The 16,900-nt window shown below is 44.0% G+C and overlaps 1 long non-coding RNA gene across 1 annotated transcript; it reads left to right on the forward strand.

The window, feature by feature from the left end:
- The first annotated feature begins 1,873 nt into the window (after positions 1-1,873).
- Positions 1,874-3,462, forward strand: LOC118290700. Its single transcript, XR_004786480.2, has 3 exons — positions 1,874-2,009; positions 2,387-2,504; positions 3,092-3,462. It is a non-coding gene; the product is annotated as an uncharacterized LOC118290700 (long non-coding RNA).
- Positions 3,463-16,900: the final 13,438 nt, after the last annotated feature.

Consider the following 16,900-nt stretch of genomic DNA (forward strand, 5'->3'; position numbering starts at 1 on the left):
TCAACAGGTGTTTGCAGGGTGAAACATGAACGTTGATCTTAGTAGGAGTAATACATTATTATTATTATTATTATTATTAATAATAATAATAAACAGTATTGTTCTATGTAATCTGTATATAGTAAAATTAAAATGATTATTTCTTTCCAATGCTTATTTCAATTGACAATGTCTAATTTTTGACCCTGACCCTTGACCCCATTCTCAACCTAAACCTCACCTTGAACTTCTCCTTAAAAAACTTTAATAACAATAATAATAATTTTATTTATATAGCACCTTTCAGATGCAGCTTCACAAAAAACATACAAATCACAGACAATTAAAATCAGCATTCCACAACAAATACGGTTTTCAGGTCACATATCTGTATAATAATAAATTAATAATAATAGACGACACCATGATTTACCTTGTAGGGGCTCGTCCCCATAGTGTAACATATTTAGGTCCCCGCAAGACGAGTAACACCTGGACTTCACACACTCACTCTTGCCGTATAAAAAGCATCAACTCCTGAGTTGAAATCGTCGCCGCCTTTCCGATCGGTCCGTCGCTCAGCGGCCTTGTGATTAAATCATTTCTTTCTGTCCAACTTTTATCCCAAGCGTCCTTTACGTTCACTCAAGTGTGGGTTTTTGAGTACGAACGCTTCCTTTAAGAGTCAAAGCGAAACCGCCCCCGTTGTTTTACTCTGCGAGATGCACACAAGACCATTTGAATGGACGTGTTTTTCTGCTTTTTTTTTTAAAAGAAGTGATCTTGTGGGTTTTTTTTCAAAACAGTGCAGACGCCACGTCACGGCTCTGAAGAGCAGCAGGAGTGTGACATCACCAGAGTTCAGTGACACTTCCAGTGGATGACTTGTCGCTTCGCTCTCTCACGCCGCACAAAACTGAGGGGAAAAGCTCTCGCTGCTCTTTACGGCTTTAATTGCAATCTTTTGTTCGGTCATCTGAATGAATATGAAAAATTCTTTGTATGTGCCATAACTTTGTCCTGCTGCTCAGAAAGACCAAAGGTCCCTGATGCAACACAAAACAAGGCAAAAACCTCAGAGCTAAAATCTGACATAAAATATTAAAATCGTATATATATATATGTGATACTTTTATATATAAAGTATCATAGGCATTTTACTCCATCTGTCCTTTTGTTTTTTCATGAGCTTTTATAACCCGATGCCGTTCACGCAGCTGGAGTCAGGAGTGCTTCGGTCTTTCCTCGGATGGAAGGAAGAAAACACGGACGGAGCTCAAACCTGCTTTGATTCAGATTCATTGGAAATCCTCCCTTCGGTGTCCGATAGTGTTTCTTTACAGTGATTAGCTCATTATCTAATTAGGTCAATCAACAGAGAAATGAATCCGCTACTATCTCGACAATCGAGTGATTGTATTCCACCAATTAACCGCCAACTGTTGGCTGGTTCCAGCCTCTCAAATGTGAGGATTTGATGATACATAATAAGAAGGTGGAACCCACAAGGGTTTTGTCTTTTTTCTGCTTCATGTCAACTGTTTAACCTTAAACCAGAAATCTCAGCGGCTGAAACGTGCCCAAAGATCCGATCGTGCTTACGCTGCAACAAAGGGGATTTCTAAGGGAAAATAAATGACCGCAAGAATGAGATCGTGAATACAAGCAGCCAGGAATGAGCTTCCTCCGTATGGATACGGTGAGTTCGGAGGTCCGGAGGGAGCTCGGAGTACAGGGAGGGGTCAGTTGAGGGGGTTCGGGCGTCTTGTCAGGACGCCACCCGGGCGCCTTCCGTTGGAGGTTTACCGGGCGCGTGACCTGGAGGTAGACCCAGAACTGGCTGGAGGGACTACATATCCTATGACTATGTACTAAACCTCTGATTGTTTGGGTCCTAAGGGCACGAGCTGGCCAGACACCCTCGGACACGAGGAAACAGGAAGCTGGAGAGGCAACGGGTAGGGTTGACCTGGCCGGGGTCCTGAAACCTGTGTGAAGATGAGTCACCACAAGAGCTGCTAATAGCTGAGGTACTAAAGTGACACTTCTCTCTAAGCTCGCCTCTACACGACGTTATGATCATATGGATGCAAAAATGAAAAGTGAACAGGAATTCACTCGGCCCAAGGGCACCGAGAGTCTCGTTGTCTGCCGGCCTTTCACAAGAAAGGCAGACAATCCTCATGGTAACCTCGCGTTTGTTAACGCCACTTAATGCATCGGAATTACATTTCAGCCCGTCCTGCTAATGGACACTGTGCTGGAAGAATCTATACCTCATAGAAATGCTTCCCCTCTACACAACCCTCTCGCCGAAGGGGGTCAAAGAAGTGTGATTTTATTTGTTCGTCCTTGAGCGAACAACAGCCAGGTTTTTTTTGTCCCCGCCGGTCTCGGTGGAGAGAAGAAGACACCTGCCGCCAGCCACCAGGAAGAAGCCTCGTCTTTGAGCACCGGAGAGCCATCAGCCTGCCGACAACTTTCAGATGTTCCACGAACGCGTGAGTGGGAGGACAAGTGAAATGGTAATAGACATTCGTCCTTCTCGTTGAAAAAAGAGGCTGATGGAGAAACTCATGCGGGTCTTTGGTGATTGTATTAATGGACGCGGCCCTGAAGAATAACAATATCCTTATGTACTTTGAAATATTTTGGATTCAATCCACATTGCTATGCAATTTATTTTCGAAAAATTCATCGAACTGTATTTTCAACGCGAAGCAAACATTTTCACAACTATTCAAGATTTCAACAAGTGCCATGAAGTAGTTCAATTCAATTTCAATTCAATTTTATTTGTTCAGCGCCATATCACAACATACATTGTCTCGAGGCACTTTACATAGTGAGGTCAATATTACAATATTACAGGGAAAACCCAACAAATCCCACAATGGGCAAAGCACTTGGCGAAAAAACTCCCTTTTAACAGTAGTACTACAGTACTACTACAGTAGTAGTAGTGTCCTCCAAAGCAGCCCAAACTCCCTTAGTCTTCATAATGACATCGCTTACCACCGCAAATCCACTCGTCTGAGGTCCTTGAGAGGATTTATTTCCTTTTTTTTTTAAGGTGAAAGTCATTTACAAGTTTCACCTTCTTTCCCGAAAGAGATCCAAGGCCCGCCGCAGTGACTGATGACCCCTCCGGCGTGCTGCGAACAGATGCGACGGCTTGAACCTCTTGACCTCCGACAGCGCCGACCACGCCGGTGGTACTATCCGTCGGGCTTGTCAATGCGGCTCCGCGTTCTTTGATCAGCCAATCGTGTGGCAGGAGTATATAAAGGTATGAAGCCGCGCAGGCGAGGTGCATCACTCAATGTTCCTGATCAAACACCAGCATGTCTGGATCACGGCGTGATGGCGGGGGCCAGAGGCCCGTTTTGAATATCTATGAGCCCGCTGATCTCCGGGGATTTTTAGTAGTAGTAGTACAAGCTCTTAACACTTAAAGGGATAGTTCGGTGGTTTTGAAGCCGGGTCGTATGAGTTACTTGTGCACAGTTAATATGTCACCTTATGGAGACGGTGATCAGCGATGTCATTTAACGGAGTTTGGAGGAGAAGTGGATGTAGTGTTAGTCTGAGTCCCACTGTTGCAGAAGGGACCACCGAAAAACCTCTTATCGCCACATTTTAAAACGTTAGATAAAAAAAAATATACATATATACATATATATCTGTTCAATTGTACGCTTATTTAACTTATTTGAGCAAACTTTTTATCTTTATGCACCTCACACAGTGCTGTAAAAGTAGGGTTAAATGGTAAAATGAAACCCAGCCATTAAAAATCAAAGTTAATACAATTGAATAAAATTCCTTAAAATGCAGTAAAACAAGATAAAGACCCAACACGTTCAGCAGCAACTAGGGAAATTAAACAGTAGGCCAATGTGTTATTATGTCACTACCATGTCGGTTGGTACATTTATTTTTTGACGTGACAAAATTGTGATGTATATTTTACGCTGAAGTAAAAAAAAAAATCACATTGCTAAATTAGGGTCAGTTGATTGAACAGCATCTTCGCATCATATAATTTTTTGTGAAATGATCGTTTGGCGACAGAGGGGAAGAAAAAACGGATTCTGATTGCGTCGGTATGAAAACTGAATTTCTAGATTTCTAGTGCAAGATGTTTTATTTAACGTTCTGATTAAGGCCGACCAGGCCGGGTCTAGAGAGCCCACTTCGTGAGTGTGTGTATGTGTGTGTGCGTGGGTGTCATGCCTACCTGTCTGTCTGAGGCTCAATAAAGGAGTATTCTGTATTTCTGTATTGTCGGGTCCCTCCTCTGCTTCTTCTCTGACCTTCTATTGTGAGTTGCTTGGAGACTGACAGAAAAGAAGCGCTGTCCAACCCTTTTGGTACATATGCTTCCCCCCCACACTCCCCTCCACCCATCCATCCATCCATCTATATCCATCCCTTATGTTTCCCTCCATCTCTCAACCCCTCCCCCACGTCTGTTTTTGTTTCCCTTTCCCCGCAGATATATCAAACCCGCCCTCCCTCTCGTCTCCCAGTGTTCACCGCGGCGAGTCATCCTCCGGCACAATGCGGGATGTGTCTGGGTAATAGGGTGTGCACACAAACACGCTCGCAGACACACACACACACACACACACACCCTTTATTCACAGCTTTTCATTGGCCCCACTCTCCAATTCACACAGTGCAGGAGACATTGGCCTTGGGATAGACGCGCGTTCGACCCTCCTTGGCCTGTGAAACATTTGATTTTCTATCAGTCTGCCTCTGTGTGTGTGTGCCTGTGTGTGTGTGTGTGTGTGTGTGTGTGTGTGTGTGTGTGTGTGTGTGTGTGTGTGTGTGTGTTCATGCACACGCAGCAATCGCTCAAATTGAGCGTTTGCGACTAAAGAAATTGAATTGATCAACCGCCCGGCTGAGTGCTCGTCAGCATTTGTGTACCAATACGAGGACCAGCCACGGCACGATCGTGATTGATTCCCATTTGTCCGTTGTCTGTCTTGCACCTGTGTTACCGGGAGCTGAATGGACGGAGTATGTCACATAGTGATCTTTCCTCCCCCCTTAACAAGCCAATTTATCAGGTGGCTCCTAGGTCCTCGGTGAAGCGCGGGTCTTTTCATCACCCGGCCTCTCCCGCTTCCCCGCTCCCTCTTTAGCCGCCGATTCAAAGAAAACCTTCACGGAAAGAGAGAAAGGAGACCTTCCTTATCACGAAGGGAGAAAAAAAAAAACTGAGTAGATGACAAGAGAGGCGACGCTCCTTTTCTCCACGGCGGCACAATGACGAGAGGGTGAAGATGATTCTTCTTAATTAAGGCGCGGCGAAGATGTGGCCAACGAGACGGTTCTAATTAAAAGCCTCCCGCGGGGTGACGGGGGGGCGGCGGCGGCGGCGAGACGGAGAGACGAAACAAAAAGAAACGCTTTTCAGCTCGGCATCCGGAAAAAAACACGCAGAGAGGAGCGGAGCGGCAATGCCAGAAATGTTTGATGAAATGCTTTTCATTTTGCATGGCATAATTACCAGGCCTTTGTGCCGTTTCGAATTGTGGCCGGGTGACTTCTTAGCGACGGGCTTCCGCGGCCCGGAACTCCAGGGCTGATGGGATATGTCTCCAACAAGTGCGGGGCCCGTTTTTCTCTTCGGCCCCCCGGAGCCCGACGCCTGGTAACGAGAATGTAGCCCGCCGCCCCCCTTCCGCCCTTTTGTCCTCGACGGCCATCCAGGCTAATCAACGGCAGGTGAGATGGAGAGAGGTGCGACGGCAAGAAGAGACGGGCGGGGCGGGGCGGGGCGGGGAGGGGCGGGGAGCAGGATGGAGGATGGAGGATTGAGATCAAATGTGTTGTGATGGGAACGTCCCCAGAGAGAGCATCCTAATGAGCCGGGTTTGGTTCCTGCGTTCACGACGGATCGTCTTCTGGTGACGGTTCATGGGGCGAGTCGCCGAGTGGAGGTGAAAACGAGTCGGCAGGAAGAACGAGGAGAATCACAGCACAAGGGCGTCGACACCGAACACGGAGACGTGCAAAGATAACAGAAAAGACACGGAGCGCGAGGTAACACTTGAGATTACAGGCTACATTTGACCTCTGGCCCATTCTGCTCTGAGCGAAATGAGAACAACAAGACGAGTCACTGCTCCGTGTTTCCACCGTCAAACCCTTCACACGACCTCGGCCTCTCCCCGACACACACACAACAACAACCCCCCGCGAGCGTCCGACTCCTGGTTCCTCCCATGTCCCTCTGCTGCTCTACTAGGGTTTCAGTTGCAACACACACGCACGCACACGCACACACACACACACACACACACACGACCAGGTTTCAGGGCCGTTTCTAACTTTGGTACATGAGGTGAGGGGAACCACATGATTTGTGATTCATGAGGACGCTCATAGAGCTGTCACACTGCAGGCAGGTGTCTCTCTCTCTCTCTCTCTCTCTCTCTCTCTCTCTCTCTCTCTCTCTCTCTAACACACACACACACACACACACACAGAAAAATGGGAGACTGACCTCACGCTTAAACATTGCAAGATGGTGGCCGGACGGCTGGCAGAGGAGTCTTGTTGCCAGTCACAGGACCAAAGATCACACACACACACACACACACACACTCACACACGCTCACTCTAGCACACACACACACACTCACACACACACACACACACACACACTCACTCTCACACACACACACTCACTCTCACACACTCACTCTCACACACACTCTCACACACACACACACACGCTCACTCTAGCACACACACACACTCTCACACACACACACACACACACTCTCACATACACTCTCACACACTCACACACACAAGCGCAGATAGAATATAATTGAAATGCTTGTCCTGTTGACGGATGAAGAGAAATAGTTTGACCCACGTTTCATCACGTGAATGTGAAACAGTGGCGAATCGCTTTTTCCGGCCTTAAAGCGTTCACATCTTGAACGAGCAAACGACAAACTACGGTTAAGAACGCTGGTTAAGATTTCAAAACTGAAACATTGTCCCAGTATTTTGCAGCGCGAGCTCCGGGGGGGTCGAGGGGATCCTTCATAGTGTCGGCCTCGATGAGCGGGAGGTGGCGTCGCGGGGCCGCTGGGAGAACACAAGGTGCCGCGGAGACCAGAGAGTTCCCGTGAGACCAGTGGCATTGGTAGTTACTTCTGTCGTGTGTGTTTTCTCATCATGCTCCGTGGCTCCGTTTGACATTTCAAACTATTCCAGCGGCGACGATGATGTTCACGAGGGTGTGTCACGCCATCATCCCGTCAAAGTTCTAATCCGTACAACACTAATGGCGCATTCACGTGGCGTCCGAATAATCGGAGGAGGGGTTTCCGACCGAGGAAATTCAGGGCAAAGTAGCACAATCTTCCGTAAAACTTTCGACTAATGGTGCAAATTTTGACGGATGGCGTGTCAATTTTTTTTGCGAACATTTACTTGGCTCCAGGTAGATTAGTAAGACAAAGGGTCACATCTGACGCTCTTGTTACTATTCAAATATTGTTGAGACGAGACAGGATGTGTTGTCGAGACACACAAACACAGCACACTTCGTTCGCGGCGTCCGTTGTTGTCTTCGGCGTTCCGGCGTCGCATGAACCAACCGTCGTCGGGACGCGGACTTTCGCGGCTCGGGGGGGAAACGGGATCGGACCTGATTCCACGATCCTGCCGCTCGCCGGCCGTCCGTCATCGCGCACAGACACGCGGACATTCACACCTGCGGTGAATTTAGAGGCTCAAGTGAACCCTGACCCCGATCTGCATGTGTCTGGACCGGACGGGAGGAAGCCGGAAGAAGACCCCCCCCCCCCCCGCCCCCCCCGCCCCCCGCCCCGCCACAAGGCCCTGGTTGGTTCGGACCAGGAGCCGAAAGAACAAGAGCCTTCGCGTGAGGAAACGATTTGATTTGGAGGACGGGCGGCGTCCTGCGCCCCAGTGAGGCAGTTGAGTGGAGTCTCCCCAGCACTCTGACCGCGTGCTGTGCATCTGGTACGTCTGGGAACTTTTCTCTCGCTCCCTCGGCACAATCGAAGCGACCCGGGGGCCGAGTCTCATGTTCTCACGCCGAAGACGAACTGTGACAAGCCGCGAATTCCTCTCGCCGCGGCGAGGGGCGGAATTCCTCGCTTGGCCGACAAGCTGCGCCGTTCACTTCTTTTTCTTCTCTTTTTTTTTCACTGGGACACCAGCGGGAGGATTCGTGTCAGGAATCTGTGTCACGCAGGGAAACTATCCGACAAATGTGGCACAGTTTTAACGGCGGTAACCTCATCCGGGAGCCGCCGCCGCCGCCGCCGCTGCTGATGATGGGGTTTCTGGAGCCGAACGTGGAGCTCGTCCACACTCTGCTGCTGCGCGGTGTCAACGTTGAGCCGGTGTCACGTCGGCTCTGTTGGCGCGATGCTAATTGAACCTTTTGGTTTTTAATCCAAGCGGTTCAAGTGCAAATCCAAGGATCGGATGTTGTCGGAGAGTTCCATTCAATTCATTTGTTTTTCTTGTTTTTGTCTCGTTAATACAATATTATAATAATTATTATTATTATTATTATTATTACATTTTCGAAACCAATGAAGGAAAACAAAGCAAACCAAAAAAGTGTGACAAAAGTCCTCAAAGTTCCAAGATTCAAAATGTTCTATTGTCACACGGGTGAGACAAAGTGCAGTAGTGGGGAAAACACTTTTCTGTAGTTGCAAAAATAAAGTCGTTCAGAAAGTAATTAAAGACAAAGCAATAATAATTCTAAGATACATTTAGACCAACTGAATAAAATTTAGAAAAGAGTAATATAAAGAATACTCATTACAAAAAGGTGTGATATGTAATAACAGGGGAATATGGTTAATTAAACCCCATAAACGATGTGACTGTGCCACGGCTGACGTTCTTCAAAAGGACTTGGTTTGGGCTTTAGGGAAAGATCCGAGTTAAAGATCATTTTCTATCAGGCTTCGTCAAACACTTCAGGACGTTTTGGCTGATGAATCACAAATCAAAGGGGATTTGACTGTATGTCCTTTGTTTTCTCCATATACTAGTTTTTCAGTTTTTAATATGTGTCCAGTTTTTTGACTTTATTCAGTTCCTCACTGTGCGACAGTAAAACTCATCGCTCTTCTCGTACAGTTTGTTCTCAGTCACTGTCGTCTAAAGCTGCTGTGATCGCGTCTGTTGCGTCAGCGGAGTTTTTAATCACTGTGTTTCACGTACAGCGCTTTAGTCCCAAATTGAAATGCGTGTTACACGATATGAAATGCGTCTCTGCTCCAAACTGCACAACTAAAAAGTAGCTATCAAAGAGGACTTTATGAATTAATATGTAGGGAATCTGGAGGCGATGGTGGAAAGTGCGAGGGAGCAGCAGCTCCCACGAATTCTCAACAGTTTCTAATATTGTCTCATCATTTGTGCCATTTTCTCAAACTCGAAGCACCTTCTGCTTCTCTTTGTTCTCAGAAATCACCAGGTACGGCAAATATGGGCCTGTCAACCTCCCGCGTATGAACTCATAATTGACATATTCCTTCCAGTTACCGAGCGTCTTTTGATGCTTGTGAAGCTGACGGGGGGGGCATGTACCTAATACTGTCTCTTTCTTCTGCTCAGATTGCCGTCGGATGGAAACCCACAGCGCCTGTCGCCCCGTGCTCGGTCCGACAACGGCTCCGAGCGGCGGAGATTCTCCGGATTCCCTGCGGCATAGCGGCCGTGCCTCGCGCTGCTCCTGCAGCTTGTTAAGAGGGGATGCCAGGCGTGGTTCAGCCCGTGTATATTTTCATTTGGTCTGAATGCTTGGCACAAGCCGGGGGGGGGGGGGGGGGGGGGGGGGCAACGGAGAGGCAAGGTGGGCATAGACGGCATAGTTACTTTGCACTTGTATGTGATGAAAGGAAACATTCATTAACAGATCTAATTTACATAGCTCCGAGAGGCAGCGTGGCCAGGGCCGACCCACACACACACACACACACACACACACACACACACACACGCGCACACACACACGACTTGACATCATATCACAGTAGCAAACCCCTGACCCTGTAAATGTACAACTTGTTCTGTACAGTATCTGCCGAGGCATTTATTGGTAGATATTTCCAAACCTACAGTAGCTACAGTTCATGCCTGTATAATTTCCACAGTTGCCGTTACAGGTTAACGTTATACTTCTGCTTCTACGTTCATTGCAGCAACAGAAAATATTTTCTTTCTTTTTTTTTTTTACAAGATAAAAGGCACAAAAAGCAAAAAATTAGCAATTAAATCTGCGTCTGTTCAAGAAAAATCTTTGCAATGCACACGTTGTGTTTGGATTCTCGCTCATGACTTATGTGTCCTCTTGTATTCCACGCGCGCGTGTGTGTGTGCGTGCGTGCGTGTGTGTGCGTGCGCGCGCGTTTGTCCGCTGAGCACCCACTTTTCCAAGTATGGTCACTATGAGGCAGAGCTGTCGCTCAGGGGCCCTTTGGTGGAAATTAATGAGCGACAGCCAAGGGCAAAAAAAAAAAGAAAAGAAAGACAGAAAGAGAGGAGACAGCTGGGCCTGTCAGCGCCCAGGACAGGAGCAGCGGCACCCGGGGGTCCCGCCCCACCGAGGAGGCAAGGGAGCAAGGGAGCAGGGTGAGGAGCAGGAACGGGGCAGGGGGGGAGTTGTACTGAGGAGGGTACATGTGGCGGAGGTTTATTAAACATAAGACGAGTTAATAAGATAGAAAAAGCTAATAAGTCCATGACTTCGTCTTTCTGAACGAAATGATTCGACTGAGTGATATTCATTTGAACCTATGAACACAATATTTAAAGTGGGGCAGCGTTAAGTCCCGTCTTTTATTCTCTCAATTCTAATTTGCTGCAACAAGGTCGTTGTTGGCCTCAGTTTTGATCCATTGTGTCAGATCAGTGCACGGACGCTCACAGACTGTGTTTAACAATGGACGTAAAGTCACCGGGTCCGGAAAGTGAAGCCAGTGCGGAAAGTGCCTGAAGGCCGTATTCTCTGGACTGACCAGCAGAGGGCGACTCCCCTGGTCGTTTCTATAGAAGCCTATGAGAAAAAGACTCTGCTACTTCTCACTTGATTTATGATGTCAGTAAAGGTTTTTCCTGAGGAGTTTATGGTTCAATCTCTAGTTTCAAGTCTTCTTCAATAACAGCATGATGTTCATTTTGTACATCATGGTCTTGTTTACAGTAAAATAGACGATTAGGCACCGTAAACATTGGAGCGTGGATACAGTGTGATTGACAGCTGGTCCGTCCAATCACTGCATGGCTTTAGGTGTAGGTGGACAAGCTTTCAGTCAGGCCCCAACCCCAATTTTACGTCCGGTTGCAAAAAACAACAACATAGCGGATCATGAGTCCATCTGATCAAAATATAAAACTCGAGGCTTCAAAATGGCAGCTCAGGTATACTGAGAGGTATACTGTATGTGCATTTCGTGCCTTTTTTATGTTTTCCAAATAACATGTACACATCTTCTAAACTGCTTGTGTCTATTATTATCAATTTAATACGGCACAACTTACATGATATTATCACCACTTAGCATCTCGTTGACCCACCGCGCATCAGTTCATATCAGGCTTAAAGAAACGGAGCTGAAGCAGCGCAACTAACACAATTACCCTTTTTTCTTTTGTTAATGCTTACATTGACGTATTCATTGGTGAATCCTTTTTTTCCCCATTAGCAGTCGATAGTTAAAGCCTCGCCATCGCATCAATGCCTGGATTGGCCCTTTATGAAACGCAGCCATTTGTAATTATCTAAAACTCTCACAGCCTTGTGTCAGAGAACTCTCTTTATGGGCTGGTAATGGTTTCTATGAAGGCATTCACACATAAAAGCTGTTTTCCTCCTTTATGGCGCACTAAGTTGCTTTTTAAAGTTGTGTTGAATGCTAACTGCGCTGAGCTGCAACGACATGAAGAGGAGAGGGAGATAGGTGAATAAAAGGACAAGGAGAAACAAAGAATGGGCGGATTAGCCGGAGAGTGAAAGCTGCTCTTCAGCCACGATCCACCTCGGTATGTCTCGTCTGTTTCTGTGTCACTGCTGCTAATGGCTTTGCACAGAGGAGGTTTTGAAATAAGCAAGCCGAGTGGACAGTTTAAAGTGAGGAGATGGGTTATGAGAGCCAAGGACAGCCATTGTCTACGTCACTTACAATTTCTTTAAAGAATTTTCAAGATTGATGGAAACTTTTTCTCTTATTACTTCCAGCTTTTTAAATTAATATTGTCAAATCTTTTATTGACCCCCCCCCGCCCCGCCCCCCATTTTGTGATGGTAGACTCCGCTGTTATTATTGTGGACCACCACATAATTTCATACTTTTCTATTTAACAAGTCCGCCCAACCTAGATTCAGTTTGTTGCTTCTCCCTTCACTTTTATTTGGCAGGAATGGGAAAAAAGTTCACATGTATGTTGTAGTTAAAACAGTGTTAAGAAAACTTCAAGAGTATCTCAGATGAGCTTAAAGGATTTATACAACTTTTTTAACGTAACGTTTACTGTTGTAGCCACGCAAAGTGGTTAGTTTTAATTACTTAAATTTTATAATGGAAAAGTATTTTTCCAATATAATTATTTTGACTGCACTGGGCGTGGCATAAATTAATCACGACATAAATAATTTAGGTTTATCAAACCACACTTTTTGCTTTTATATGTCTACTATAAGAACTAGACATTCATGTGTAGGGTTGTTCGGCCTTGGCGGACGGGTATGTTCTAATTTAAAATTTCTGTATTGTATTTTTTAAATCTAAAGTCTTAATCTGAAAATAAACTAGTTACAAAAGTCGAATTCTAAAGTAAATACACACAATTCAGTTTACTGCATTCATTATACCTATATTTACTTAACTTAATTGAAAGTATTCAGATATGTAGAAGTTTAATGATGTAAGTACAGTATATGGAATTAAATTTAATTATTTTAGACTGTTTAGTCTATGTCAGTTAGTTGCATCCACTCTGATGTGTAAATCGCTGGGGTATACCTAAAATACATATTTTTAACAAATTGTGTATTTGGAATCAAAACATTGTCACTAAAACACATCCAAATAAACCCTATATTTACTTAACTTAAATAAAAGTATACATATGAAGAACTAAATTAATTATTTTAGACTGATTAGTCTATGTCAGTTTGTTTTGCATTTACTCTGATGATTAAATCGGTGGGGTATACCTAAAATCAATTTCGGAAGTGTGTATTTGGAACCAAAAACATTGTCACTAAAACACTAACTTAGGCTGATTACTCCTCAAAATTTGGATACAGTCCAATGGTAAAAAAAAAAAAAAGCTTTATTAACTGTTTTTATTAAACATTCTTACCAAAAGCAAAAGCCTGACGTATTTGGATTTTCAGTAGGAGAAGATTTACATTCCAGCCTGCTAGGTTTTATTAAAATAGTGTACACTGCATTTACCTTAAATCTATATTCAGCTAGTGGATTTCTGTCCCCATGACAAACTCACACAAAAGTCTGATCCCGCCAACAAGCAGTCCCTGAACCCCTCAAGGTTTTCCATTAGAAGGTCATCACAGAAGTTATTCTATCAAAACCACCACATAATGAATAAAAAACAATTTAATGAAATAAATGGATATATTCAACCATCTTTTCAAAACGCTGCCCTTGCTATACCTGGTGTAAAGATTAATTTTAATGAATTCAAAATTAAATGCTTATAAATTGTGAAAAGGTGAGAAAAAGAAAAAGAAAGAAAAATGTTAGCCATTGATTCCATCCAGTCTTTTATGTGTTCCTTAAAATGAAAAGTACTCTTTGTGAGACTTTGTAAATGTTTAATTTTTTGTTTCAAAAATGAAAGCGAACCAGACGTTTTTAATCAGCGCAACATTCAATTTTATTTTGGATCAGTTGAATGTGAATATCTGGGGAGCTTACTGAACATTTTTTGGGGGGGATGTTTGTCTTCTGGCATTTTTTGCGATGGAGTGAAATGACATTTTCTGACATGAAATACCCACAGTGAAAAAAGAAAGTGAGAGGAGTGTGATTATAATGAACTTTGAAACTTAACACATCCTCTGTTTAAAGGACTTTAAAGGATATGATTTTATTTACTGTATGTTTTTTGTGCTTTATATTGTAGGGATCTTCTTCTTGTACCTGCACTTGTAGTCACTTGTCTTTCTTCTACCGTCTTCCTCTTCTTTAGTTTCTGTTTCTGTTTGTTCCTCAGTTTTGTTTTCCTTTCCTTATGTAATCTCTTCACGAGAAAAACTTGCGTTTGTTGTGAACGCACTACTACTACTACTACTACTACTACACACACACACACACACACACACACACACACACACACACACACAGTCTGCTCCGAACGACACAACTACTCAACCTAAATCTTTACACAGCAACTGTTGACTTCGATGTTGATGTTTAAAACCTTGTATGTGTGACCTTTAATAATTGTAACTGTAAAAACTGCACACTGTAGCACCAACACATTGTCCATGCACTCACATGCGTACACACACAGTGTAAATAGTGGACACAGGCAACAGGTACGACAGACACACACACGCGGCTGCTGTCCTTGGACGGAACACTGGTGGAGTAGTATTGAATGGCGGGTCACGGTCGGGTCTTCCTCGGCGTGCGGCTCTTCCAACATGAAGGTAAAGTGAGTGGTGAGGGATGAAAAGGATGCACTCTAACAAGCACACACACCTCGTCAGCCTCCCCCACACGTACAGTACACACTCCGTACAGGACGACAGCGCAGTGGACTCGGGGCCCAATTCAAGCCACATGACACGATTTATTTGTATTCTTATTAACGCAGATATGAACATATAGATGTAGACATAAGATATGTACAATACCTTAGATATTAGGTATACTAAGGGGTTGCGTAAGAGCTGAAAACTGAAATTATGACTGTAATGAATTCAAAATTAAATGCTTATAAATTGTGAAAAGGTGAGAAAAAGAAAAAGAAAGAAAAATGTTAGCCATTGATTCCATCCAGTCTTTTATGTGTTCCTTAAAATGAAAAGTACTCTTTGTGAGACATTCAATTTTATTTTGGATCAGTTGAATGTGAATATCTGGGGAGCTTACTGAACATTTTTTGGGGGGGATGTTTGTCTTCTGGCATTTTTTGCGATGGAGTGAAATGACATTTTCTGACATGAAATACCCACAGTGAAAAAAGAAAGTGAGAGGAGTGTGATTATAATGACTTATTTTTGTCCAAAAACAGTAGTAAAGTGCAGAGTAATGTATGTTCAAATAAAATATGTTCATATGTGCAGTATGAACAGAATTGTTCACGCAAGTTTTTCGCGTGAAGAGATTACATAAGGAAAGGAAAACAAAACTGAGGAACAAACAGAAACAGAAACTAAAGAAGAGGAAGACAGTAGAAGAAAGACAAGTGACTACAAGTGCAGGTACAAGAAGAAGATCCCTACAATATAAAGCACAAAAAACATACAGTAAATAAAATCATATCCTTTAAAGTACTTTAAACAGAGGATGTGTTAAGTTTCACCTGTAATATATTCATATCATCACCACAGTCCCTTCTGTACATATCTGTCCAAAGTGTATTCACTTTACTGTTTTTACAATACTTGATTTAACGTCTTTAGCGTATTCATACTGCCAATACTTGTCAATTCTGTTCATACTGCACATATGAACATATTTTATTTGAATATACGTTACTCTGCACTTTACTACTGTTTTTGGACAGTGCTCAACATGACAGTAAAATTTAATCTGATCTAAAATCTTGAATCTAAATTAATTTGGCAACAACTTTTAATAAGAGATTAATTGTTTAAATCATTTAACAATAAAACTTCTTCAATTTCAAGATTTGCCTTTTTTCTTCAGTTTTATATCATACCTCTGGACTGATGGTCAAAAAAACAAGATATACATTAAAAAGTAACCTTGTGGAAATTGGTATAGATTGTTTCAACCTGTTTTCTAATGACTTACAGTATAATCGAACATAATCTCAGCTCCAATCTAATCTAAGGAACAGAATCTATTTGAAAGTGATGGACTGAAGAGTCTACATTTCGTAAAGCTAAAACAGCTAAGAGTTTAAAATCATGTAAGTAGATAATGTGGAGCTAAATGTTAGAACTTTACATATTGAAATGGTTCAATTGAGACAGAAATTCGTCTCCAACCAGCACCTCTTCCGTTTGTGTGACGGAGCCTCGCTGGTCTGTTAAAATATGTGTCAGTAGGACAGAGAGAGAGGGGTCGAGGTCAAACTCATGGATGGAACATCGGGAACCATAGTCTAGATGTTTTTAATAACACAACTGAAAACCAAAAATGTCAAAATTTCACCGCAGCTCGTCCTTTCTTGTGGTGAGGAAAAATGAAACAGTACTCGGTTTTTCTTTGGGGCAGACATAACACGAGGATCAGCCACACGCATGTGGTTCTGTGTGTGTGTGTGTGTGTGTGTGTGTGTGTCTGTGTGTGTGTGTGTGTGTGTGTGTCAGTGTGTGTGTGTGTGTGCGTGTGTGCTGTTAACTTGTAGGCGGGGCATGCTCGCAGTCATGTATGCTATGCCAACAGCCACTGAGGTCTATTGTCAGTGTGTGTGTGTGTGTGTGTGTGAGTCGTGTTTCTAAATTTGAACCGTTCTAAAAGTTCTAAACTTAGGAGTTAAATGATTGTGTGTTCTTTCTTACAGAGACTGTGTCACGTCGTCCGTCGCAGCCAGCTTCTGTTCCACTTGGCGCTTTCCGTCCAAACTGTAGGGTACGTACATTTTTTTTTTGGAGATCATGAGAGACTCGACCTGCTTTACCTCCAGTGTCCACTGTGATTCGTTCCTGCGTGGTTGTGGCGGCCGCGAT

Source organism: Scophthalmus maximus, chromosome 18, assembly GCF_022379125.1.
Source record: "Scophthalmus maximus strain ysfricsl-2021 chromosome 18, ASM2237912v1, whole genome shotgun sequence".
Lineage (NCBI taxonomy): Eukaryota > Metazoa > Chordata > Actinopteri > Pleuronectiformes > Scophthalmidae > Scophthalmus > Scophthalmus maximus.